Raw genomic sequence first — 27,184 nt, forward strand, 5'->3', positions numbered from 1 at the left:
ATAGTCTCTGGTTAAAAACAACAAAAAAGTTCTCTGGAGACATTCCAACCGTGGGGAAGCTTCATTGGTCATCTTTCTTCAGATAGATTCTAGCCTTCTTGTCCATAATGACAATATAAAACGCTTTAGAAACACACATCTCAGCAAATTGATGTCCCTCGAGACAGTTATTTGCCCTTTCAATTAACACTATTTGGAGAGGGTGGTACTTTGTGAGAATAGAAGTCTCCTTCCTCACCCCCCCCCCGACAGTAATAATGATGATCTCTCACACTGTCTGCAGAGATCTTTATATGTCACTTCACATGATCTTCCAGGAATGATGGTCCTGTGAGATCATAGGCATAGGTTACCATGGCATGATGCCCCTCTTAGCTGAGTGGGGTGATATTAGCATCCGAATTAAGGAAAGTAAGACAGAGAGTGGGTTTCAAGCAACTTGCTTAACCTGTTGATTGCCTACCCCCCCCCGTACCCCCCCCCCCCCCCATCTTCCTAGCTGTCAGGTAGTAATTTTATTCTGGTGACTCTCTCTGCAAGGCGATGTGCTCAGGGAAGGGTCCTTTCTCCCTTAGGGTGCAACATGATTTGCCTAGACCAGTCATGCTAATGCTGTTTCTTTTGCCAAAAATGGTCAAGGCCACAAATACACAATACAGTTCTGGTCAGCAAGTCTGGAGAAGGTCTACTGAGGCATTTTGGGGTAAGGTTTTCTCTGAGTGAAAGATAATACAAAGAAATAGGCCTGTTTGTTTCTCTCAGCAATGTCAAAGGTACATGAGTTACCTGGAACTGTGGCAGCCATTTTGCAAGCAAAAAAGGGACAAGCTTCTGATGTTCACGGAATAGAAAAATGGAAAGACCCTGAGTCCTGGATGATATTGTAGTGTTGCTGAGTTAACCAGTTCTGAAACTGCCTTGCCTTTGGAATTCTTGTCGTGAATGCTGCTGCGTATCACTGTTGTTTAAGCTACTTGTGAATCTGGTGGTTTGGCACTCAGAAATTATTCCAAGCTCGTTGCCTTCCATGACTATGTATCCTGGTGTCCCTTGCAGCAGAATTTAGGTGATGAAGTCGGTTCTTCCTACAAGATGCATTCATGTGATATTTGTAACGGGGAACTGAGGTGAAGGCTGTTTTCTTATGGTTTGGCTGTTTTCTGGAAGCAAGTATGGAGGTGTTGGCATTTTTGCAACAATATTAAAAGTCACTGACTAGTTTCAGGACTACCCAGAGGTCATTGTATTCTAATCCCTCCCTTTCCTGTTAGCGACAGGTGTCATAGTTCTTCTGGTGAGTCAGTTCTTTAGTGTTATTTTGGAATCATTCCTGGAAATGCAGCTTCGACCCAACTCCACCAGCTCTTAATATGATACTGTAAGCACCAAATTTCTTATGTTAAATCTCTGCTTAAAATAACTAGAGTGGTTCCTCTTTCTTAGAATGAAACTGTTTATGACCTTTAGTCAGTTTCCTATTATTTGTAGCTGAAACAATCCTGGTTGAAACAGTCACATACATGGTAAATAGCAGAGCTCAGATTTCAATTCAAGTCCCCTGACAGCAAATCCTTCCTTAGGTTCTTTCCCTTTTACCACGTCTAGGATGTCAGTAAGAGCTGTAGTTCAATTTCTGAAAGATTACCCTGTTTTTCTATTTTTTTTTTCTCCCTTTCCCTTTGTCTCCTACGGTTGCCTCCCAGCAAGTTATCTCTGTCTCTCTTCCCACCTTTGTCTTTTAAACACAGATTATGTACTTTTATGGTTATGCACTATTGTATAGATCATAGTATGACTGTTTATCAGTACCTTCCAATGAATTGTTTGCCATTTGCTAATCTGGATTGATGATATGTTTATGTCTGTTACTAGCTGATTACAATGATGCCTCAGGGACTGACGAAGTTATTTTAACAGAAATCCATTTGCCCTTTCACTAACTGCCCCCCAAAGTCTTGCAGACTTGTCATTTTATAGTTGATGTACCTTTGTTGTCATCAGAATACATTTTATAGGTTCTAAACTGTTTCTGCTACTTCTGCTCCTGCTGCTCAGTGCACCATTTCTGCTGAATACCAGTTTTTAAGCACTTCTATAGTCTAACGATTCCTGCATTCATTTTCCCCCCTTCGTATCCATTGGCTTCCTTCTCCTATCACTATCCCCCATGCTTCTTGGGTTTTGCACCACCATCTTGGTTTTTATGACTCTTGCCAGTCCTTAAGAATGCTTCTTTCTTTCTGGGCTGTGTAATAGAATTTGCAACCAGGATTTATGCTTTGAGAATTCCTCCTTTCAGGTATTTGTGATTACTTTTAGCATTGCTAACTGCTCTTGCTTGATTTTCTCTTAGAGTTGCTTTAAGGGATAAAATAAAACTAAATGCAATGTGATACCCAGGTTTGCCAAGGTTTTCTTGGCTCCTAGAAAACTGATTTCCACAGAACATTACTAAATTGTGTCTGCTTATAGTGAGGTGCACCTTGATAGCAAGTTAAGACTCTCAACCTACAACATATTGTTAACGTTCTCGAAAATGTAGATACGTGAGAAATAGAAAAGTTGAAAGTCCCTTAGAAATAATTATTTTTCAAATGAGTTTTATATTTTACAGCAAGAAAACTTCACTTTTCTCCCTGACGAAAGAATCAGGAACTGTTAAAAGCATTTGTCAATGATACATTAGTATTCAGGGCCGCTCACCCAGTATTGCTTAGTTATTTTCCAGTTGAAACTTTAAATACAACAGCATTTAAAAGGCAACACGTGCAGCTCAAAAGGATGTCACCTTCATTCCTGGGTTGCTCATCCCCCTGGAGTTGTTGACCTGGGAGGTCTAATAGAATGTGTGCTGAAAAATAAGGGAAACCTATTTTAACATCAAAAGAGGAACAAAGAAAAGGGGGTTGTTTTTCTTTTTCCCAGCTGCCCCCTGGTGGCCAAGGCACACCAGACAGCAAAGGCATTTAACAAAGATTCTTGCTGTGTGATGCTGCTGGTGATTCTTAAGAGGGTCTCAAACTAAAGTCTGTGCTGTACATGTGTGCTTCCGAAAAAGGAAGAACAGAACATCGGGTCTCCTAATTACATTTCGCTTCCCAACGGCATCTGTTCTTATCATAGCGGCACCAGGCTCTACCAGCTCAGTCAATACTTGTATATTAACAAGAGACAATCGATGGAAAAATTAAAAAGGAAAGTCAAGGTAATTAGGCTAAAGCTGTTGCTTATGAGTTTTCAATAATTACTTTAGCTTCCTCTTGTTTTCCCATCTCCAGAAAAATAGGGCCTGATTGAAGGACTGGGTCGTGTTTGACTGAGGACATGTCAGAATTATACAAAGCCAGGCAGGAAATAAAATTAAGCTGTATTTGTTTTAGAGCAGTCAAAGGGGCTTTGCATGATGGCGTGGGAAGAATAGGCGTTGATTTCAGTGTCCCCATCAGCAGCTGCGCCATTGTCGGTACCTGTGTCCCGCCATCAGTGTTTGTACCACTGGCAGAAGCCCTCTCTGGAGCGCTGTGACATGTCATGTATCAAAGCTCCAGAGGAAGACAGTGGATGGATTTTTCCCAGAAAGGGGATCTTTTTGGAAATTAGATGTCATCCTTAAAAAAAAAAAAAAAAACATGAAATAATTCAAAATCTCATGGCTGGTGTGGACCATGCTTTGGATCTTGTTCTTTGTGGCCGTAATTGCCGGGGATTACCATCCATTTATTGGGCTTCACAAGTGAAGTAGCCTCATCTTTGGTTTGGAGCTACTTTGACATTTTTGTGCCCTGGTGCTGCAAGTCCTAAATAAATCAGACCTTTCCTGTTGCTGCTTGCTGCAAATGAGGTTGGTATGTCTTCCTCTTAGGGGAAGGGGAAAATAAAAGACAGAGAGGAATCCTTAGTTTGGGAGAGGTAAATCTAGGGAGAAAAGCTAGGTTCGTGAGAGAGATATTTCATGTTTTATGTCCATTTACAGTCTTCATTTGCACTATTTCTGTCAGCTCCAAGCACTTTATAAACTTTACAACCAAATTATGTACCAACATCATTTCATTCACTGCTGATATGTAGCTGTTAAACATCTGCCAGGTACATATTTCCTAGAGGCCAAAAAAAAATGGAGAAGAGAATTAGATCTTGTTAAATATACACAGAAAATGTAGATATGCGGAAATATAATAGGAAGCTGTTTATCAAACACCTTCTATGTATGAAGCATTATGGAAGGTTACCTAGATACAGGAAATCATAAACTCTCTGCCCCCGCTCCAAGTTCGTAGAACAGAAGTGACTGATGGGTCCAGGATTTGAATCCAGGACAGTCTTATTTCAAAGCACAAGCTCTTAACTCTTTTATTACATTTTAATCTTTACTTGAGGCTTAATAAAAAGACTTTCTAGGGGAATAGGAAATGTTTGAAGTGCGTGGTCTTGACTCAGTGAACTCAGATCTAATTGATGATAGTGATGCTACGGTGTGGGGATGGGGACTAGTGAATAAAATACACATGCAGAGGCATTGGAAAGTGAGATGAGGAGACACAGATGGAACTAGAGCTCTGGTGAGACTTGTGTTCTTTAGCTTTAATATAACAAATGGTCTTATATTATTCCCCCACTGGTTTGTCTCGCGTTCGGGAATCCCTTCTATATGTAGAACTTCCAGCAAGTAAGACTGCTCCTGATCGGTGATTGGGGTCTGGCATTTTTGTGAGATTGTGTCTAGGCCCCCAGAAAATTCCAAGTACCCTTTAGATTCGCTGAGGCCAACGCATTGCAAATGCAGCTAAGCCTGGACACATCTGGTGGCTGAATTCTTTGCTGCTTATTACCCATGATCCCAAATGTTTGGAAGGTTCTAGCTGATGCTTTCATGGTGAAAATAGTACATAATAAGCATTTGTTCCTTTACTTAAAAAAAAGTTATTCTAAATACATAATCACTTCTGGATTAGATATGTTTAGAAATTTGCCAAGGGGATAATTTATGAAAGCTCATTTTTCCTCTTCTCCCTAGACCCATTTTATTTAGAAATTGCAAAGGAAGCTTTTTTTCTGCTTCTGTGCTTTTTATTTAAAAAAAAATGTGTTTGTTGCTTCCATGCCACTCCATATGTTCTGTCTTTGTTGTTTTCATTTTTATCCTATAAAAAGTTTTTGTACCAAGTACTAAATAAGAGTGATGGAATATTATGCAACCATTAAGGCAGTAATAGTTTAGTTTTGTGACAAGAGCTTCAATGCAAGTCCAACCACCTGGTTTGAATCTTAGCTTTGCTCTAAGTTAACTCTATAATCTTCAGTAAGTTACTTAAACTTTATAGTTTTTTTAATCTATAAAATGAGAATAATAGAAATACCTATCTTAGAGGCTTGTTATGAAGATTAAAGGAGCTGACATAGAAAGTGTCTTATACACAGTGCTCTGTTAAGTGTTAGCATATTTAACAATGAAAACGGTTTTTACACTTCTGTTCATTAGTAATGTATTTCAGTATAGAAAATGTTCAAGAGAGAACTTTAAATGAAAGATACTGTATATAAAGTGAAATAGGATTACAACTATGTAAACAAGCACTTAAACAATTTTAAAAGGCCTGTGATAAAATAGACCAAAATATCCATTGTGGTTTGTTTTAGAACCATTGCCTCCTATTAATTTTTAGCTGTTGTTTTTAGAATTTTGGGGGGAGGTGGGGAGCTGGTAAATTTGAGGTACTTATCACAGTACACAGTTGTTTTATTGATCTGTTTACTTGATCTTTAATTGTCTCTCCCTCTAGAATGGAAGTTTTCTGAGAAAGAACTCATGGTGGTCTTTTTCACCATTGTATATTTTGCATCTAGTGCCTGCCAGAGGGTATCCCTTCAATAAATGTTTGTTGAATGAATATATTTATTTCTCTTACTGTTCTGGAAGTGTTTTCCAGTTATGCTAATAGAAAATTTCTGTTATACTAGGGTGGCAAAAGCTATTTTAAAAACATTATCTCAGCCTTCCCAAAGGCATACCATTGCTCTACAATTCATGGTGAGGTAGCAAATACTAAGAAAATGTTTTTTACATTACATGTTGCCTTGGTTTTTTTGAAGTGACCGTTCCAACTCACAGCCTTTATTGATTTTATTTTTTTTCTTTAGCTTTTTAATCCATCTAGAAAAATCCTACATGGGTTGATTTCCACAGTTTGGTTTTAAACATACTAAAGCTCTTCTTTTTTAGTGAGGATAATTGGCAGTTCCGAGTTACGTAGAGAGCTTCATTTGTTTTTGCTAGTTATGTATTACCGTAAAGCCTTATTGTAAGTGAAGAAGTATTCCAGTTTTTAAATTCAAAATATTGTACCCAGGCTAATTTAGGCGTGGATTCCTTCAGTGGTTTATTCAGTGTTAATTTTCTCAATGCCAGAGTCACTGGTATGTTTTTCACCCACTGAGCCCTGGTGCATCTCTGCCTAAGGCTGAGTTACATGTGCATGTGCGAGTGGGAGGAGGTACTTGTTTCTGTGCCAGAGATTTTGCTTTGCAGTAAAAGTAGGCCTCGCGTTCAGGGTTGAGATTCATAAGGTTCTCTGATAGCTCTATAATTCAGTGCTCATTTTTGAAGAAGAAACTTCAGCAAGAGGACTGTAATGATACACACAGGGTCAATTCAAACAGAATGCAGAAACCTTTTCATCTGTTGCTAAAAAATTTCACAGTTGCTGAGATGCAGCCCATCTTTCCCATGATTCCTTATTCATCTGCCAGACTGACAGCAGTTCATCTACCGTGGTTCTTAGAAGTCAGCCTGGAATTTTCTCTTTTCTAAAGAGGGGCTCAATGAAGTACTTCGGAGAGAGCCAAAACAAAGGAGCCAGAGAGAAGGAGAGAAGAAAATAGGTTGAGGGAGTCTGAAGTTCAGAAGAAGGTGGTTACCCTGGTACAGCCACACCAGGGGAAAGGGATGTCAAGACAAAAGATATGTTCTTTCAAGCAGCACTTAGGAAAGCATCTACATCATCCGTGGTAGAAGAGACATAAATTAGATGCATGGAGTGAATTGTGGAAAAGCATTTTGTCACTCTGAAGGTCTTCTTTTTGTTGAGTCCTTAAGTCAGGTCAACCCCAACTTGCTAATAATTCCGTTTCCTGAAATTCTATTATTGCTGTAAATTAAGACCTGTTATTTTTTTGTTTACATAATATTGGAATGTGTTGCAATGTACACAGGCAGAGCACTTACTATAGAATGTAACATAAGTCTAGAATAAAGCAGCTACATAGAATAAATACTGTGTACTTAGTAGAAAGAATAAATGGTAAGTATCTCCTGCTGACTTTTATCCTAAACCAGGATACTGATTGAGGATAATCTGAGAAGTATAAAAAGTTGCAAAGGGAGCCTCTTCATTTCTAGATGGTGGTTCTCTGTTGGCTTGGTTCACTTTACCTGGATGCTGTTCTTCCCCCCATCCCTGAAGACCACCATGCGTAACACAGTGATATAAAAAAGTTGATGTTTGTCCCAGGAAAGTGCAAAAGCATCATGTTCTGATTGCACATTTCAGTGGCAAATTCTTCATGTTTTCCTTGAGCCCTTCTTCCATATTTCTTCCAAGTATTATTTAAATCCAACTTTTCTTTGAAGAATTTCCCCTAGTCTATTCTGTCAGTGTAAAAGATTCTGTATTTTGCAGATAAAAGGCAAGATATTTAAGATATTTAATAATTTGTGAATTGGTTTTGAAGTTCACATACATTGAAATGTCTGTTGATAAAGTGATAATGATGTATCTTTTGACCTTTATGTGTTGAATTGCTCTGCTCAAAAATAAAGGTGGTTTGAGCAATTTGACCCCTCACTGAGCATGCAGCCTATCTGTGTTAGCCTCTTTATTGCTCCTCTCTACCCACAACTCAACGTAACTGTTCCTATTCTGAGGCAGTGTTTAAAATCTGTATGAGTTGGGGCTCCTGGGTGGCTCAGTTGGTTAAGTGACTGCCTTCGGCTCAGGTCATGATCCTGGGGTCCCAGGATCGAGTCCCACATCGGGCTCCCTGCTCAGCAGGGAGTCTGCTTCTCCCTCTGACCCTCCCCCCTCTCATGCTCTCTCTATCTCATTCTCTCTCTCAAATAAATAAATAAAATCCTTAAAAAAAAAAAATCTGTATGACTCAGCAAGAGAAACCAGCAACCAGGGAGAGAATTTATTATTTTCTCGCCTATCAGCCATCACCACATAATTGCAACATCTACATCCTGATTGAAATTTTAGTCTTTTAGATTTAGAATTGCTTGTTAACTTTTTGCTCCGTGCTCTCACAGGGAAAAAGAAGAATCCACACTCAGAGGCTAGGAGACCAGTAGCTTTTCTCTTCCTAGGGGTATTTCCCTTAAACCTTCTTTTTGTGCTAGGCCAACCCCATTATCTGCAGGTCTGGGAACTGCTGGTGTAGTATGAGCTGAGGCACTGCAAAGCCTGTGTCGCTCCAAAATATTTCTTGTTAGAGTGCACCTGGCTGGCCCAGTCGGTAGAGCATGCAACTCTTGATCTCAGGGCCTTGGGCATAGAGATTACTTATAAAAAATATTTAAAAACCAAGAAAATAGACAAAATACTTTTTACTAACCAATTATTAAGCTAACATCTTTATACCTGGCCTTAGATGTCTACCAGCAGAATTAATACTTTGGATTAGTCAATCAATTGGAGGATATTTTCTTCAGAAGGTTACTTGTTTAAAATTACGTGTTTTGAAGGAAGACCTTAGATCGATCCCAGAGGTCTACAGTGACTCTTCTTCACGAATACATTTTATGTGTAAACTAGGACAAGCTTCAAGAGACGGAATGTGAAGCCTACCAATGAATGCACCCCTGTGATGGGAGAAACCACGTGATTGGGAAGTCCCAAGTGGAAAGCCCCAGACTGGGAAGTCACTTCATAGTTTCACTGGGGGGGTCCCCAAGGTCAGTGCTATGTTTGGAGATTCACTAGAAGGACTCAGCGTATACTTGTACCATGGCTAAGATTTATTACAGTGATGTAGTAACTAAGGATATACATTTGGCTGATAAGGCGGGCGGAAAAGCACAGGTAAGGTCTGTAGGAATTCACGTACTGGTTCCCTTATGCTCTCTCCCTCCCATGTGGAGGAAGGGGTCACACACAGTACACCCCCTCTCCTAGAAACAAAAAAATGCAACAATGTGTCTGTCTGAGAGATTCAGCACCCAAGGTCAGGGACTGGTCGCTTGGTCACATAGGCGTCCTCTGCCTAGCATATACCAAAATTTCAGACTCCAGGAAGGAAAGCCCAGTGTTTGGCATAAACCACATTGTTTGTACAACAAATAATGTAGGCACAGTAAACCACCCTTGTTAGTTAGAGAAAGGTGAGAACACTTTACAAATATTAGCCAAGGGCCAACTTTGCAAGCAGGCCCTTCTTAAGATAGCAGCCTCAGGCTTACTGTGTTAGCCGTTTTCCTCACAAGGGTACTAAGCTTCAGTGTTTTTGCTAGACAGCTAATGGGGAACATGACGTATAGGCTCCAGAACCAGGACGGTTGGCTTTAGGTATGATCTCTGTTCTCATAGATATGAAACACTTCCATCTTTATATCAGCAAAGATGATTTATTGTGGTCATAATTTGGGGGATCTTCATTACTTGGAAATTAAAATCAGAAGAGTCTAGTGTCATGCTCTTCTTTCTTTTAGGAATCCCTGCCCTAGCTGATAGACTTCAGTGAAGTCCAAAGAGGTGGTGAAAAGGAGAGAGATTTCCTCCAGATGACCTGCTTTATAATTTTATCCCTGCCTCTGGATCCTGATGAATGGGAGCCTGTATTAAAAGGCTTTATGTATTAATCAGACTGAAGAATTCTAAAAATGTGAATTAATTGTTTTGAGTTCTGTTCAGTCTATGCCGTAAGTGGTTCTGATCTGGTCAGACTTCAGAGGGATAATATTATGTCTAAAATACCCTATTTTAAGCACCGAGCAGGATCCGGGGTGAACTAGTATTTTAACATCAAATCAGTGGTAGATTCTTTTTCCTCACTAATTTAGTCCCCTTTTTACACCACCTTGAGGTTCAGTATAAGAAGAAGAATCCTAGCTACTTATGGAACATACCTTTGCCCTTCTTTGTTGCCTTTCCTACAGGTTAGCTGGCTTTTTCTGGGCCACTGGATTTTGTTGCCATGAAAACTAAACATATATGCCTCTGAGACCAAAATGAGATCTCTGGAAATTTATCTGAAGTGAAGGAAAGCTACGAGGCCTAATGCTAGGATTTTCTGCTCATCTGCGGAGAAAGGAGTGTGCATTAGAATTATCTGGGGGGGGATTCAGATCACATGGGCTTCTGTTTCTCTACTGCGTCTGCCTCCCATTGTCCCCAAGAGTAGGGATTCTGTATGCTTTCTTAAGTGAGCCATGGTTATTAACATTAGTGGAAATTTGTATTTCAAGCATATTTAGATGCCAGTATATTTAAGAATCATTGGCTTGGGGCCTGGGTGGGTCAGTGGGTTAAGCATCCAACTCTTGATTTTGGCTTAGCTCATGATATTGGTGTTCTGGGATCGAGCCCCACATTGGGCTCCGCACTCATCAGGGAGTCTGCTTGAGGATTCTCTCTCTCCCTCTCCTTCTGCCCCTCTCCCTGCTTGCATGCTCTCTCACTTGCTAAATAAATAAATAAATAAATAAATAAATAAATAAATAAATAAATAAAATCGTAAAAGAATCATTGGCTTAAAACACTTTTTCCAGTGTGTCCATTGAATTCCAGTTTCTCATTTTGGCTTTATATGTGCCTCCCTAGATGGAGATTCGGAGTACCATTGGTAGCTTACTGGTTTCTTCTGGAATGAATATACCTAGAAAGGAGAAATGCCTATGGTGCATCATTCTGTGGGGAGACCAGTTTTAAAGTGAGATAGTGTGGGACATGAGAGATGAGTAGCTGATGTGTGAGGGAATTATAGACTTATTTTGAGCTTTTTCAGTGGAAAGACTTGAGAAAACCAATTTTTGGAAAATGCAAAGATTCTTGAAATGCAAGTCAAACTACCTGGAGAAGTCATTTGTATTTTATATCCACACATGCGGATTGGCATGGAGGAGGACCACCAAAGAGAAAGCAATTGATCTCCTGACTGGTTTACTGAATCCTTTGAGTTTCTTGTTTCCATTGAAGACCATTAAAATATTTGGAAGGCCAGTGTATTTGATGGTCACAAAAGCACGTTTAATTGCTTGCATAAAGTTGGATCCTGTCTTTTTCCTTTCCCAACAAAGTGACATTTATTAACATTTCTCTGGTAGTTATTTGTAATTGCACTAGTGTTCACCAGTCCCAAATGTTACAATTAAATCATTTGAGATTCCAGTCACATTTTAAAGCAGATGTAACAAATTACAGCTCAAGACTTCAGCTTGAAATCTAGAGTTCCAATTAGTCAAATATCTGGGGTGGGAAGGGTTAGTAAGGGAAAGACCCAAGAAAACACACTGCCCAAAATAGTTTGAAATTTCCTTGCTGCTTTGCCTCCACCCAAATTTGATTTGTCAGCATGTAAGAGGGTGTTACATCTTCTAAGAAACTGCTTGGTTTCCATTTCATTCAAATATAATTGGTTTTCATGGGCTGAATTGAAGCAGGAAAGCAAAAGTTAGGTGGGTGACGTAAGTGAGTAAACTCCATATATAGCAGCATCTCGGTTTGAGTGCTTGTTAGGCTTTGTTCTTTGTTTCCATCAAAACCACAGTTTTATGGACAGCTCTTTTTGTCGTACTGGCTTTTGCGTGTTGGCTTAAAATGCAGGTGTGATGTCTAATTTTCTATTTTAACTAGTTTCAGGAGCCCCTGAAACTACCCTCTTACTTACCACTCCTTTAATTTGGAATAGCTACTCTCTGATAGCTTCTGAGTTGTTGAATTTATTTTCTTTAGGACCAGCGTTTAAAATCTCTTTTGCCAGTTACTCTTCCTTTTCCCGGGGACTCACTTACGTCTCTGCAACACTTATGAATTTGGTTTTCCCCACTGCTTGCTCTTACTGTGCTGCAGTCGAAAGGAAGCTGTGGAATTAAGAGGCAAGAGCAAGGGTGGGAGAGTCTGAGTAGCTCTGGGTTCATGACTGGCTTTGCTGTTCACAGTCTCTCTGAGTGTGGTCCGGTCAGCTCACTTTGCAGAGTGGGGGTATTCTCATCATAGAATGGGATTAATGGCACCCATCTTTCTGGAATGTTTGTTTTTTTATTTGTTCATTTTTTGGTGTGTGCATTCTTTTGTTCCTTCAGAGTATGTGTGGAGCACTTACCCTGTGTCCAGCTCTGTGCCAACAGATGGACACGGTCTATGCTCTTACGATGCCTACAGTATAGTGGGAAAAGTGGACATTAAAACAAGTAGTTACAAGTACGATCACTGTTGAAGAGCAAAAAAGAGTGCGCACAGAAGGCCATTGGAGCATTTCAGGGGAGAAACAGAGAAAAGCTGCCATGGTTCATTTGGGCTGCTATAACAAAATATCATAGATAAGTGGCTGAAACAACAGACTTTTATTCCTCACCGTTCTGGAGGCTGGGAAGTCCAAGATCCAAGATCAGCAGATTCAGTATCTAGAGAGAGCCCCCTTCCTGGTTCATAGATGGCTTTCTTCTTATTGATTGTTCACATGGCAGAAGGGGCAAGAGAGCTTCCTGGGGTCTTTTTATGGGAGCCCTAATCCATTCACAAGGGCTGTACCCTTATGACCTCATCACCTCCCAAAAGCCCCACTTCCAAATACCATGACATTGGGAAGTAGGTTTTAATATATGAGTTCTAGGGAGACGTTTAATATATGAATTTCAGTCCATAGCCATAAAAGTTTTGTTTGGTTGGTTTTTGGCCAGGGGAGGGAGACTGAGAGAAGTCACGGACAGCTTTGCTCAGCAGGTAAATGTTAACTTCATGGGATAGTGTCATGGAAGATGAGCTACAATAGGGCCATGCTTTGCTTCCCTTAGCAAAGTTTGCAAGTCTTTCTCCAGAGTCTGCAGTTTTCCAACTTGTCTGAACCTTTGAACTCTCTGCTCGCTCTGTCAGACACTATCCCACATCATTGCCTGCATCTGGCCCCGTGTTTTGTTAGTGTTACCCTGCCTAGGAGAAGCCTGCTTCCTTTTCCTGTGATGTGGTCTCTCCTGCTACTCTGACACCATTCCTTTTATTCTGTGAAATACTCTGGATGTTTTTCTCCACTGTGTTGACCATCTCTGTCAAAGATCAAAGAGCTTAATCTCTTTAGAATTTGCTTTATTTGTGTGTTCTGAACATTTTCAGCCTAAATTTATAAATATAGCAATCTTTCATCTATTAGGAATGTGGATACCAAGAAGCTGAAATAACTCTTCTCTCCCAAGACCACTTTTGTAGTCTTCATTGTACCTATTTATTTTTTAAAATCTCCTATCTTACACTGATCTCACTGAAGCAGGGGCTGGAAAATACTCATTGTTGGATCACCGGCACACCCAAGAATATGACACAGGGAAGGGACTTGATGTTTTTAAGTAAGGAAACATACTACCGAACAGTCAGGGATGATCTTAGATTCCACCTAAACAACAACCCAAAACTCTAGAAATGAGATATTTTAACACCTGGTAGGTCCAGTGAGTTGTCCGGAGTGCTGCAGAGATGTGCAGGAGGAATCAGATGACCTCCACGTGGGAGGTGCAGGGAGCCTCTGTGACCGTTACAACATTGTCTTCGTCTGTTCAGGCTGCCCTAAGAACATACCAGACTGGGGCAGCTTCCAAACAACAGGAATTAACTTCTCACAGTTCGAGGGGGTGGAAATCCTAGGTCAGGGTGCCGGCAGGTGTGGGTGCGCGCTTTCTTCCAGGTTGTGGACTTCTTGTTGTAGCCTCACCACCCCAGGCGGAGAGGGGAGAAAGAAGTCTGTGGAATCCTTCACAAGAGCACTAATCCCATTTTTGAGGGCTTCACTTTCACAGTCACCCCTCAAAGGCCCCACCTACTAATAAACACCGTCACCTTTGGGGGCTGGGATTTCAGTCTGTGAACTGAAGGCAGGGGGACACACAGGCATTCAGACCATAGCAGTTATTCATGTTAAATCTTGGAGGCAAAGATTTCTTCAGGTGAACAAGGAAGGAATGACATCCTAACCTGAGAAATTGAACACGCGGAGAGCGCAACATTGGAAAGATGCTCACACATTTGCAGAACTGCAAGTCACCCCCTGAACCCAGAGTGCTGGGCATACGTGGAGGCATGGTAAACATGAGGCTGGAGAGATTGGGCTATGGCTGGAGCCTGGGGGCCTGTTACGTAGAGGGCTAGTAAGTTTGGATTTTCCGAGTTGGGGAGCATGGAAGGAATTGAAGTCAGAGAATGGTTGAAATGTCAAGAAGAGGGTGGAGGACAGGGAGGAGGAAATGATACCGTTCCTTACAACAACATGCCAGACAGTATCTGGTACACACACCCTTCATGTGTACTAACTCACTGGTATAGAGAATATTCTGAACTGGGCAAAATCAAAGGCAATGAGAACACTGTATTATAACATTTGGGTTGAGAAACGATGGGGTCTTGAACTAAGGTTGTTTGAGTAAGGCTGGAGCGAAGGGGTCTCATCAGCAGAATTGACAGGTCTGGGACCATCCGCTGGAGGTGAAGGAGAGGCAAGAGGCCAGGACGACCTCTCCAGCTCTGCCTTGGGCAGGTGGGTATGTGGCAGTGCCTTTCTCTGAAATCGAGACTGTAAGACTAGGAGCAGGCTTCAGGGCAAAGATGATAAATTTAGATTTGACCTTGGAGCACTTGGTCCTGATGAGATAGATACCCAAGAGGAGAGCATTGGTTAGGAATACCTCTCAGGAGCTCCCGTGGGCCGCGGGGGGACGTATATGTCAGGGAGTCTGTGGTATTGGAGTGGTAGTTGAAGCCATGACAATAGTCGAAATGGACTAGGGAGTTTATTCCGTAAGGGTGACCCTTAGAGAATACCCCCACTTCAGGAATGGTCAGAGGAAGGAGGACCAAATGATACCAGTACAAATTACTGTAGTTCGTTCTTTCTTTCTTTCTTTTTTAAGGTTTTATTTATTTATTTGAGAGAGCGCAAGCGGGGGGTGAGGGTTGGGAGAAGCAGGCTCCCCGCCGAGCAGGGAGCCCAACATGGGGCTCGATCCCAGGACCCCGGGATCATGTCCCGAGACGAAGGCAGTCGTTTAACTGACTGAGCCACCCAGGCACCCCTACTGTAGTTCTTTACTGCGATAAAATGTCCATCCATCATGACTGTATAGTATTGATTGGTTATGTGAGGTGATGTACTATGAAAGATAGAGAGTAACACTTTAAAAACCAACTTGGTTTTACTTTAACTTTAATGCCAACAAATAGGATAAAACATCCCATGCCTAATTAGTAATAAATTATAAGTTAATAATTATTAAATTTGACTATTTTTCTCTCTTAGAATTTAAAGGAGCTACTAAGTATTGTTTCTAGGATCAGGTCTAAAGCTGCTCAGAGAAACCAAATTGATTTCTTTTTCTCTACACACATGTCCTTGCGGTTATCAAGGAAGAATAGTTCACATTTTCCCATAGATTTATAAACAGCGTATTTTAGTTGGTGATTAGTAAATGTTTCTTGATAATGATCATTCTCCTATAGAAAAAGAAAATCTTTGCATAAAGGTCAACGCTGCATTTCTTCCATATGCCTTCCTCGGTAAACATAGTCTATTTCAAATATAATTCCACTGCTGAGGATCAGACCAAAGACCACCAGAAACAGGTGCTAACAAATCCTGCATTCCTCAGCTTTGTTACCGCAAGGCCTACTAGATGCTGTAGAAGGTTCTTCACAATGTTGCAAAGCCATAGGAAGGTAGTCAGTAAGCCTTCTGTGTAGAATTTTTCAAAGGTGTCACAGTAGAGTAACGGCAACACTAAATTCCATTCGCTGAATGCTTACTATGGGTTAGGTTCTGTGCCAGTAGGTACAATACACGTCTTCTCTCACTCTCACAACCCAGCGTCCACACACACTGAGCTTTGTAGGCTCTTTCCTCAGATGTCCCCATTTGTAATTTCTTTATGTCGACTCAGGATGGAAAGTTTGCTCTGAATATCTTGTCCTCGCTTCTCTGTGGCGCCCCTTCGTCCTCCAAACTTATTTCCCCAAAGTCTGCATGGTGGCTCCCTGCACCATGAAATCATCAAGAAAACAGTGTTGATACCAGTGAAATATGTGGATGAAGAAAAAAAATTATCATTCTTTTACAACATAACAGCCTTTTTTTAGTTCCATAGCCTTCAGTCATTTTCCTCCTGCATATGTATTCATACACTACCACGTGTACTAATTTGTATTCTGCTTTTCCTCTTACACATCATATTTTTTCATATTTCCATATAATTTTCATAATTATCATTTTCATTATAAAAACAGTATTACTCCATTACAGAAAATAAATCACCCATAATTACCATCTTGATGACACTTCTTGCTTGTTTTCTCTAAGTACCTGTGTTCCAAGTTAAGGGGGAGGGTGGGGATGTTTAAATAGCTAAGGAAACCTCCACCGACACTTTGTTTTTATTTTGATAATGTCAATTTTTTAAAAAAAAGTTCTTTCAGATTCACTTTATCTCTCTGAACTTCCATTGTTCCAACTGTCAAATGAAGGTATTGAGCTTTATTGTCTCTAAGATTATTTCTAAAGTCCTTCTACAATGTAGCCGGTCTGTGACTCCTTAATGTAATAAACCTTGATGGCATTGGTAGTTCTTTGCTTTTTTTTTTTTCTTTCTTTCTTTTTTTGCCCTGTACCTCACCCCATTGAGAATGCGGTGAAAGCTTTGGACCCTCTCCATTTAAAAATACCACAATGCACAAACACAAAAAATGTTTCATGCAAGACCATCTGGGGACCAAGAATCTTTTGCTGTAAGCACAGGAAAGGAAAATTTATGGAAATGACAGGATTCAGAAAGTATTAACTTTCTGGGAGGTGGGAAAAATGATGTGGTTCCTCTTTCTCTAATATTGTGCAACCAAGAAAGCAGAAAATGGGAAGAAATTCTAAAAAAGCACGTATCAAACACACTGTAAAGTTACATAAAAATATTGACTAAAGTGAGTTTTGAATATTTGGGTGTGATTAGTTTAGGACAGTCACTGTGACTGTAGTCAAAGATGGTGACTCTTGGAGCTACATGGAAGTACTGAACTCATGCTTCCAGGAGGAAAGGGGGAAAATGGGCATGATCATGATTGTCTGGCTGTGCTTTAAAAATAAAGCTCCTGGGTGGCTCAGTCCGTTGAGCGCTGACTCTTGGTTTCGGCTCAGGTCATGAACCTTCCAGGAGGAAAGGGGGGAAATGGGCATGATCATGATTGTCTGGCTGTGCTTTAAAAATAAAGCTCCTGGGTGGCTCAGTCTGTTGAGCGCTGACTCTTGGTTTCGGCTCAGGTCATGAACCTCAGGGTCAGGATCATGGGATTGAGTCCCCTGTCAGGCTCCACGCTCAGCAGGGAACCTGATTGGGATTCTCCCTCTTTCTCCCTCTGCTCCTCGCCCCCCCCAAATAAATAAACAAAATTTTTTAAAAAATAGGTATTAAAGGACTAAATATGTTCCCTAGCTTCATTGTACGTTATTGCTAAATCTGTCTATGCAACTGGTTGGTCAAGATTTTGTTTACTGTTTGTAAGTGGATAAGCAGATACCGACATCCTGCCTTTATACGGATGAGACCCTCTTCCTATATGTGAAGGCAGTGGCTCCTACTTTAAAATGTGATTATAATGGGGAAATGATGTAATGTTGAATGTAAGCCATTGAACATAAGTTACATTTTACGGCTCTAGTTAAATTGCTTGGGATTTTTCTGCTGAGTTAAAGAACACAGGAGGGAAAAGTAGTTTTAGAAAAAAAATACGAAGGGTCTCATTTTTTAAGATGTAGATGTTGTTTGCTTTGTGATTTAGATGTTTAAAGAAGTATCAAGAGGATGCTTCAAATTTGGAAATGCCCTAGTTGAGATGGGAGAGAAGAATATCAGCAAACAGCTCTTTTCCTGAGAGACTGTGGGGTCATCACTAAGAGACTTCTTGATACTGTGCTTAACAAGATAATGGATTCTTCTAAGAGTTATCACATCCTATTGGTTCGGTTTCTCTGGAGAACCCTGACTAATATAGTACTATTATTAACCCCATTTTCAAACAGACAAGGAGACTGAGCCCTAAAAAAAAAAGTAAGTAACTTGCTTGAGTTGACACAGCAAGTAAATTGTGAAGCAGGGATTGGAACTCAGGCCTACTGGGTCCACATCCTGCTTTCTTATCCGGAGAGGTGAAGGAAGGATCACTTTCAGGATTGCTTTTATTTTCTGTTCAGTCATGGAATTCTAAATTGCTGGACTCTGTAGGAAACATCTTTAAAATGCTACTACTTATGACTGACCCAGAAGGAAAGTCAAGAAGCTAGTATAAAATAATTAAATCAATGCATAATTTATTCATTGAATTGAATGGGTATTTATTGAATGCCTGTGACCTCTCAGGCGCCATGCCAGACTCTAGGGTTACAAAGATGAAAAGCCCAGGACTCTGTCCCCAAGGGGCATATCCTGCTGTCTAGGGGAGACAGACATGCAAACCAGCAGGTACACTTAGGATAAGAGAGTTTTGGTAGTGAAATATGTTCAAATGCAGTGAGCTCATTGGAGATGAACACATAATCTTCTTTTCACCCCTGTTTTGTGTATGTATATAGATGTTTTGTAAGTAGAACAGGAACGCCATATAGTTATTGAAAAGTTGAAAAGTGTGGGTGGGTGCATGTGTGTGAGGTGTGCGTATGTATAAAGTAGCATTAATTTTTCTTGCCCGGATACCCAAGGGATTCTTAATCTTTGAAGTTTAATAACTTAACTAAAATATATAGTATTTTTTTTTCTGTGATACATTGTGCCTTTTCGAACTTTAGATTATAAAGAGTATAAAGATCACGGTGTTCTTGAGGAAAAATCAAGAATTGAAGTGCTTTGGCAGTTTGAAGTACTTAAGAAAAGTTGAAATTTCCAGGCATTTCTGGAGGGTGCAGAAGAATGTGGAGAAGGGCCAGAGGCAACTTGATAGGCTAGGCAGTTTTAAATATGGTCAGATTTGTGAGATTCAGGGATTGCTCCCCATGCCAAAGATTCCCTCCCTCCAGCTTATAACAGTGCCTAAAACTGTGCCATTAAAATCTACTAGGTTAAGGCATTTTGCCCTAAATGGGTTCTGTAGAATTCTGTTTTGCAAAATGTTAAGAGATGTTCTAGGCAGGGGAATAATTCCATAAGTAAATAAGAATAAGATTGGAAAACGCTACAACTAGTTCCCTTTTTAGTAATTAATTACTCCGTAAGATAGTAAAGATCCTAAAAAGTCCCATAATAAGAAAAAAAAATCATTTACTTTTATTTATACCAGGACTTCCCAAATTCATATGACCACATAATTCTTTTTTTCCTGGAATATTAGATGAAGACATTATTTTTCTGAATTTAAAATTCTAATGATCTGGGAGGAGCTGATCGATGATGATTAATAATAACAAATTAATGATGTAATAAAAATAATACCTAAACTTCAGTGCATATTTACTGTATCCCAGGTGCAGATCTAAAGTGGCTTTATATGATTACCTTATAAAACACAACAATCCTGTGACCTTCCTCATTTTACAGATGAAGAAATGTAGGCTTATCAGGATTGCATACCTGTGTCATGGTTACACAATTAGTAAATGGCAGAGCCAGGATTCAGACCTTGCAGCCATGACTCTAGGACTTCTCTCTTACCCCCACTGGGTAGTACCACACATAAAGTTAGCAGATATGTGTGGCCTAGAAGCACTTGGCTGTTGACCCCTTTTCTCCATGCCAGCAAGCCGAGGGAAGCACCTTGCTGAGTCGGAGTCCTGATGGACAAGGAGGAAAAGGAGTAGGAGAAAGGGTGCCGGGCTTTGAATGTGGGGGGGGGTGGGGGGGGGTCAGAGTTCAGGAAGGAGTCCAACAGAAGAAGAGTAAAGTGTGTGGGTGGTAGTACCCTTCCCCTGCTTTCCAGTTTGATCTAGAGTTAGCCTCTACCATAAGAAAAGAAGACACAAGAAATACAGAAAAAATGAAAAGCAGAGTACAGGTTAAAATTAATCATTGCCTCCAAGTCAGCACCAGTCTGACCAAAGATGAAAATGAGAGGACAAGTCAAATCCCTTACAGGAAAAATCACCGCGAGATAACGTCCATTTTTACCCATCCTGTTGTGATGCTCAGTTCCATGTAGTGAGACTCTCCGTAGAACCTGTGGACACAGCAGATGTATTGAGTCAGATTTGTACAACAGAGACGCTCAGGAGCCCTTGTCCTTTCTCTGTTGGTGTTTTTTAGCAAGGAGAGTAGCATTTTGGTGTAGTATTTTTGGACAGTAACTACGTTTGAGGATTCGTACTACTTTTTTTTTTCCTTAACACAAATTTTTTCAAAATATTGGCTTTCAGTGACGGAATAGGATAAGGAAGGACATACACTACTATAATATTTCCCTTAGCGAATGTCAGTTCCTGGAGTAAGGGTGAAGACCGGGGGGGGGGGGCTGTCCAATCACTGGAAACCTGTCCCCTTTAAATCTCAGAATCCGTGTCTTCCAGGGCAAGTCCCCACTCCCCCGACCTCCCTGTCTGATGCTATACGCACACCTGCGCTTTCTCTCTGCTACTCCAGTGAATGCCCTTCTGCCCAGCTGGTTTGACTTTCTGCCATCCTAGGCCTCATTTAGGAAAGACCTTGACTGGTAGCAAAAGCAGGCAGGTAGGTCTCCTGACTTTCATTCCTCTATCATCTCCACTCTACTACAAAGTCTTTCCAAAAGAAAGAAGTTAGAATTAACATAGCATGTCTAATGTCTTGTCAGGCTAATTTAAAAGAAGTCTTTTTTCTAGACAACAGAAAGTTCTCTGTAATAAAAATATTTACATGGCCCAGGAAATGGTCTCCTTATTTGTAAGCAGTAGCTGATACAGCAAAATTATAATAGAGTAAACATATTTATATCATCTCTTGGATTTTCCGTTATTATCATTATTTGACCTGTGTAATACCCACCTTTACAACTTGATGACGAAAACAAGACAGCCTATTCACAACCCCACACCAAAATTCGCATGTATCAGCCTATCAATGATCAGATTGACTAAAGTGAGTTTTGAATATTTGGGTGTGATTAGTTTAGGACAGTCACTGTGACTGTAGTCAAAGATGGTGACTCTTGGAGCTACATGGAAGTACTGAACTTGTGCTTCCAGGAGGAAAGGGGGAAATTGGGCATGATCAAGATTGTCAAACGAACAAATAAATTAAGACTTTAGTATTAACGACAAATCTACTGGGGCTTCCGCCTCCCCTAATTAAGAAGTCTTAAAGGATGATTAGCATTTTCTGTTGATGTTTACCTCTGAAATTTTGAACAAAACAATGTAAGCAGAAGATACCCTGAGGAGCACTTTTGGAAAAATTCCAACGATTGCATAGCGCCACACAGATGAAATGAATTAATTAACTTGGATAACACTATTTCTTCTAAAGCATCTGAAATAGACTCATGAAACTCATAAAAACCCTTGTATTTTCTAGCATATGTGAGAGTTCAAGGGTGCTTAAGAGCCTATTTTGAAAGATTTGCTATGAAGCTCTCTTGGCAGAATGTACTGTTGCCAAAGTTGAAAGAAAAAGAGGCTGCCTGTAGGATTATCCAGTTGGCAATGTCTTCATAGAATCGAGGACTGGAAGGAGACTTTAGAGCACTTCTAAACTATCTTTTTTGTTTGATTTTTAACCAAAGAGTGAACTGATACATAGATTGGCTCTCACCTCCCTGAAAGTCCCATACCTAGTTTCCGTGAAAGAGCCAGGACTAGACCCCAGATTGCTGAAAAGATGAAGAGAGATTAACTGCTCATCCCATCCCACCCCACCATATTGCTTGACTGGTATTTGACTTCCTTTTCGGTGTGAAATCAACTTTGCTGATTGAAATAATAGCTAGTAAGTATATTCTCTATATGATTTGGTTCACTTCTAACCACCTCCCTTTATAACTTACCAGCAGTACTAATCAGTAAGCAAACCATTTTCACCTGGGCATAGTGATTTTTACCTATCCTGAAGAGACTGACAGAGTGGACAGTTTAGGTTCCTGTCAGAAGGCTTTTCTTCTCTCTCCTCACATGAAACTTCACTTCTTCTTACCAAGAAGCAGTGAGCAAAAGGGTTGCCTGGATGCCTCGGTTGGTTAAGTGTCAGACTCTTAATTTCTGCTCAGGTCGTGACCCCTCAGGGTCATGAGATCGAGCCCTGTGTCGGGCTCTATGCTGAGCGTGGAGCCTGCTTAAGATTCTCTCTCCTTCTCCCTCTGCCACTCCCCACTTGCCTTCTCTCTCTCTCTCTCAAAAGAGAAAAAAAAAAGCAGTGAGCAAAAGGCACACGCAGAGATATGTGAATGCTCTTCACTGCCTCCTTGAGTTCGTCTCTCTCATATCTGGACTTCTCTCTCTACATCTTTGGAACAGGAAAGAAAAAGCACAGATGTGGGGTGACATCAGGTAGCCAGGTAAAAGGAATGGAGACTTGTCCTGGAAGACACAGGATTCTGAGATTGAAAGGGGACAGATTTCCAGTGATTTGAGAGCCGTCCCTCCCCTCTTCCTTTTTACTCTAGGAACTGACATGCTGTTAAGGGAAAACATTAAGATGGGATTATAAATTCTATAATCCCATTGGATACTTGGTTGTAGAAGGAGGCAGACCTCTGCGTGGGACCCAAGAGGATACTGAAATCATTGACAAGAGTTTTTTTTCTTGTTTTCACATGTATATGTCCTGTCCCAATATACAGTGATAGAATTTTCATCTTAAGTGACAAAATTTCAGATCCTGAAAGTTAACGTATTGGATTTGAACAAAATGAAATTGCTGACTCTCAACTATATTTTACCTATAAAAGGGCAGTTTCATATGGCTTCAGTTAAATAGTAAAAGTCAATAACTGAGAGCCTATATGTGTAAAAATGTCATAAATGACTGGTGAATATTAAACATTATTAGAAACAAAAAACTGAACCTTAAACCATTTCCTTACCCTTGTCAAATGGTAAACCAACAGATAATCTTATATTCTGCCAGGGGGATCGTTGATTGATACAACCACTAAGTATGGAAATATTTAAACTTAGTGTTTTTCACTTATAGATATTTATATCCAGGTAGTACACTGATACGTGAGTAAATATTTTTGCACAAATATGTTCCCAGCAGCTTGCTTATAACTGTAGAAAATTGGAAACAAACTAGCGATAGGGGAATGGTATTGTGCTACAGCCATATGACATAGTGTTATATAATAACTAAAATGCTATTTACCAAGTGTGTGTTTTTTTTTTTTTAAGATTTTATTTGTTTACTTGTCAGAGAGAGAGAGAGATTGAGCAGGGGGTGCAGCAGCCAGAGGGAGAAGCAGACTCCCCTCTGAGCAAGGAGCCCAATGCGGGACTCGATCTGGGATCATGACCTAAGAGCCAGGCGTCCCTTTACCAAGTGTTTTTAATGATACTGTATAAGAAGGGAATAAAGTAGAATCGGAATGGTATATACCATGTGATCTTAACTATATAGTCTCTAATAAGAAAATGCACCAAAACATTGACAATGGTTATTTACTTTGTACATTTCATTGTGTTTTGCAATTAACATGTATTGCTTTTATAATGTGGGAGGAGAATAATTGTTTTCTGGACATCCATACATAAAGTCAGGATGTCTGCCTGGCCAAAGGTGGCGTGTCCACATAGAACCATGGACATCTGCTTTCTAAGAAGCTTCCAGGTGGAGTTGGTGCTGCTAGCCTGGGGACCACACAGAAACTTATGAATGGTGGTTAGGTTTATTTAAAACAGGACTGAGCACCAAGTATAAATGGTTGTCTCTTAAGTCACCCAGCTCTAGCAAATGAAAGTTTGGAGTATAGTTTGTTCACTGTCTTATTATGTGTCTGCCTTGAGGACTCAGTACCATGCCTTTCCTCTCGGGATCCCCTTCACCTAGAACAGTACCTAGCAGCAACAAGAAAAATGTTTGGTTATGTTGGTTGGTTTATTGAATGAATTAAGTGGTAAAGAGCCCAGTTTTAAAATCCTAAAAAAGGGAATTAGACCACTGGTTCCTTTAACTTGCCAGCAATGTGATGGTAAGTAGATTCCTTAACCTCCTGGTGCCCATTTGCTCATCTGTAAAGTGACTTCATAGCGTTGTTGGAAGGATTAGATGCATTAATATGCAAGTTTTAGAAGAATGCTTAATAAATGCTCGCAGCTGGTGTTGCTTTTATACAGGGCTGCTTGCATTTTAATGTTTTCCGAGAAAGAAAAGTTACCTGAGTATTCAGCAAAACAACGACAACAACAAAGAAAAAAAAACATTACAACACCACACTTTTAAGAGAGGAAAATTAGAGTCCTTTTATTAAGAACAAATCTTGGGGAAAGGACTATGGAGAAAAATGTTCTCTGAAAGCAGTTTGACAGATTTCTGCTAGACATTTCTGCTTTAGTGGCCCTCACAGTCCCAGGATTTACCAACTATGGGACCTCTCAAAAGTACTTCAAAGTTTCTTAGTTTTCTTTTGATTTTTGTAGCCATAAAAACATAACTGTCATGGATCAGTAGAATTTCTTAACCTTGTGACTTTTGCTCAGGTCTCTTACATTAATGGTGACAATACTGATTCCCTTATAGATTACATGTGAAGATTAAATGAGGGATTGTGGCTACATGAGTGAGCAGAGTGCCAAGCAAACAGTTGATTCAACTTAATAAATTTTTATTTTACCTCCCCACTTTCACTTCTGCTCATCTTTCTGCATCCCACAATTTCTATGTGGTTTTCAAATGTTGAACAGATGTCAAGGTGTTTTTAACTAGGATTGGCATCCTTTGTGAAAAACTTCTCCAAAAGGTCGCAATTGAAAAAAAAAAAATTATCCTTCTGATACTCCTGCCATTAAGAAGAAGGGGTGCTCTAAGCATGCAGTGAAGATATGAAGCCCTCTTTTCTCTTCTAGTGCAAGAAGCCTCATGAATGTTTCATTATGGTGTCTCTAAGTTGGGGACGAATCCATTGACCCCTCTTAGGAGAGTTCCAGCATGCTCTGGACCGAGAGGATTTGGTCCAAGCGTACTGCATTTTACTGAGGCAGACACGCACTGGATCTGTTTGGTTTGAGGCTCTCAGTTCAAAAACCTCCTAGTCTTAGAGGACTGACTTCCTATGAGATCGTTAGGAAAGAAACTCTGTATCTCAGATATGTATAGTTCCGTTCAGTGTTCTTTTGCATAATATTAGAAATAATGAGAAAGTTAGGAGTTTCCAGTGTATTGAGTAGCTTGGTAAGTTACTTGCTGTTAGCTAAGGAGTTGCTTAATATTGACCAAGCTTTTGCTAATCTGGAGAGCGTTGAGATCTATTATACATATATATAGACCTTTCTTCTTTGTGTGACATCTGCAACGTGGTAGGAAAGACAGTAAATTCAAAATTCAAAGACCTGGTTGTGCCATTTATTAGGTATGTGATCTTGGGTAGGACATTTATCCTCTCCAGATCTCAATTCCTAATTCCTGCATAATTAAATATAGATAATCACTAGGTATCATACAGTTGTGACCATCAGATAAGCTAAAATGTGTGAAAGCTTTTGATAACCTATGAAGTCCTACCCAGGTAGGTGGAACTTTTAGGCTATTATATTATTTGTGAACATAAACTTTTGTTTTGTTTTCCTATAAAATGAGCATATCCTGTTGCTTCAGGAGAGTTTGTACTTTCATTTAACTGGGTGTTGTATCTAATCAGAATCTCTGTTTTTTTCCCCTTGATTTCAGGTTTTAACTTTTTTTTTTCAGGTCTTAATATTTAAATAGAAGTGATCTCTAACAGATATAGTCATAACCCACCTGCCTTTTAATTGAATTTGTCCCTGGTTTACATGTAACCTGTGCTAGGTAAAAATTAAAAAGCTGAATATTCAGCTTTGCAACATAGATAGGATTTGAAAATGGCTGGTTCTCATTTTGAAAACCCAAGGTTCATGCATATTTCTAACTATAGTAGACTCGGGAATTAGAAGTTGTATATATTGTCTCTAGATGTGCTTTTTTTTTTCTTTTTTTCTTTTTTTTACCATGAGCAATCATTTGTTTCTTAATCACTAAAAGTATCATTTTTTTTTGTAAGTATAGGATAAATATAAGAAAAGAATGTATTTTGGGGCACCTGGCTGGCTTAGTGGTGGAGCATGCAACTCTTGATCTCAGTGTTGGAAGTTCAAGCCCCACATTGGGTGTAGAGATTACTTAAAAATAAAAAATCTTTAAAAAAAGGGGGGGATATATTTTAAGATCTTTTAATAACATAGCGTTGTGGTAAAGTTTATACTTGGAGTTATTCTGGAAATAATCTAATAAATTTTTTCTTTTTTCTGCATTATTCACCTTCCTCTGTATTACAGTCTTTCCTATAAGGAAACTATCAGATTAACCCATCATTTTTATTTCCTCAGTGTTAAATAAGCATACACACTTTAAACCTTACCTGTGAATTATGGTTACTCTCCCTTTTATAATTTATTTCCCTATTCTCTTTTGAGACTCCTTTGGGACACAAAGTGGCATTCAGGCTTTAAAAGAGAACTGTACACACACACACACACACACACACACACACACACACACACACACACACACACACACACACACACACGGTTTTCTGCTCAGCCCCATAAAACTGAAGTAGAATGAAATCTGGTAAAGTTCAAGCAGAGTTAAAGAATCCAATTCAATTGAGCTTTTACCAGGAGTTCTGAGTGAAATAATTGCATTATCGATGCTTCCTCTTCAGTAAGATTTCTTCTATTTGCTTTCTTGTACTTGCTTCTGGGAGGCTCATATTTAGAACTTCTATGCTTATATAAAAAAAAGAGAGAGATAGCTTTATAATTACTATGTAAGAACTGTGAAGTGGGAAAGAATACATTGGCAAGGCATATTACAATTACTTTG

General features: G+C 39.8%; 1 protein-coding gene and 1 long non-coding RNA gene across 4 annotated transcripts in view; one reads left to right on the plus strand and one right to left on the minus strand.

The window, feature by feature from the left end:
* The window catches only part of EXOC4 (exocyst complex component 4), a 721,833-nt gene that overhangs the window by 439,943 nt on the left and 254,706 nt on the right, over nt 1-27,184 (plus strand). The gene's annotated exons all lie outside the window — the stretch shown is intronic.
* The window catches only part of LOC148162542 (uncharacterized), a 65,290-nt gene continuing 51,763 nt past the window's right edge, over nt 13,658-27,184 (minus strand). The window contains exons 4-6 of one of the 2 annotated variants that reach the window (XR_015766793.1): nt 26,977-27,082; nt 20,295-20,378; nt 13,658-16,223 (exon numbers count right to left, since the gene is read on the minus strand). This is a non-coding gene — a long non-coding RNA (uncharacterized LOC148162542). Of the gene's footprint in view, nt 16,224-20,294; nt 20,379-26,976; nt 27,088-27,184 lie in introns of both variants that reach the window. The other variant, XR_015766794.1, reaches the window with a different exon arrangement.

The sequence above is a fragment of the Eumetopias jubatus genome, unplaced genomic scaffold (assembly GCF_037043125.1).
Source record: "Eumetopias jubatus isolate StellerSeaLion01/CBP00866 unplaced genomic scaffold, mEumJub1_p1.0 scaffold_14, whole genome shotgun sequence".
Taxonomy (NCBI): domain Eukaryota; kingdom Metazoa; phylum Chordata; class Mammalia; order Carnivora; family Otariidae; genus Eumetopias; species Eumetopias jubatus.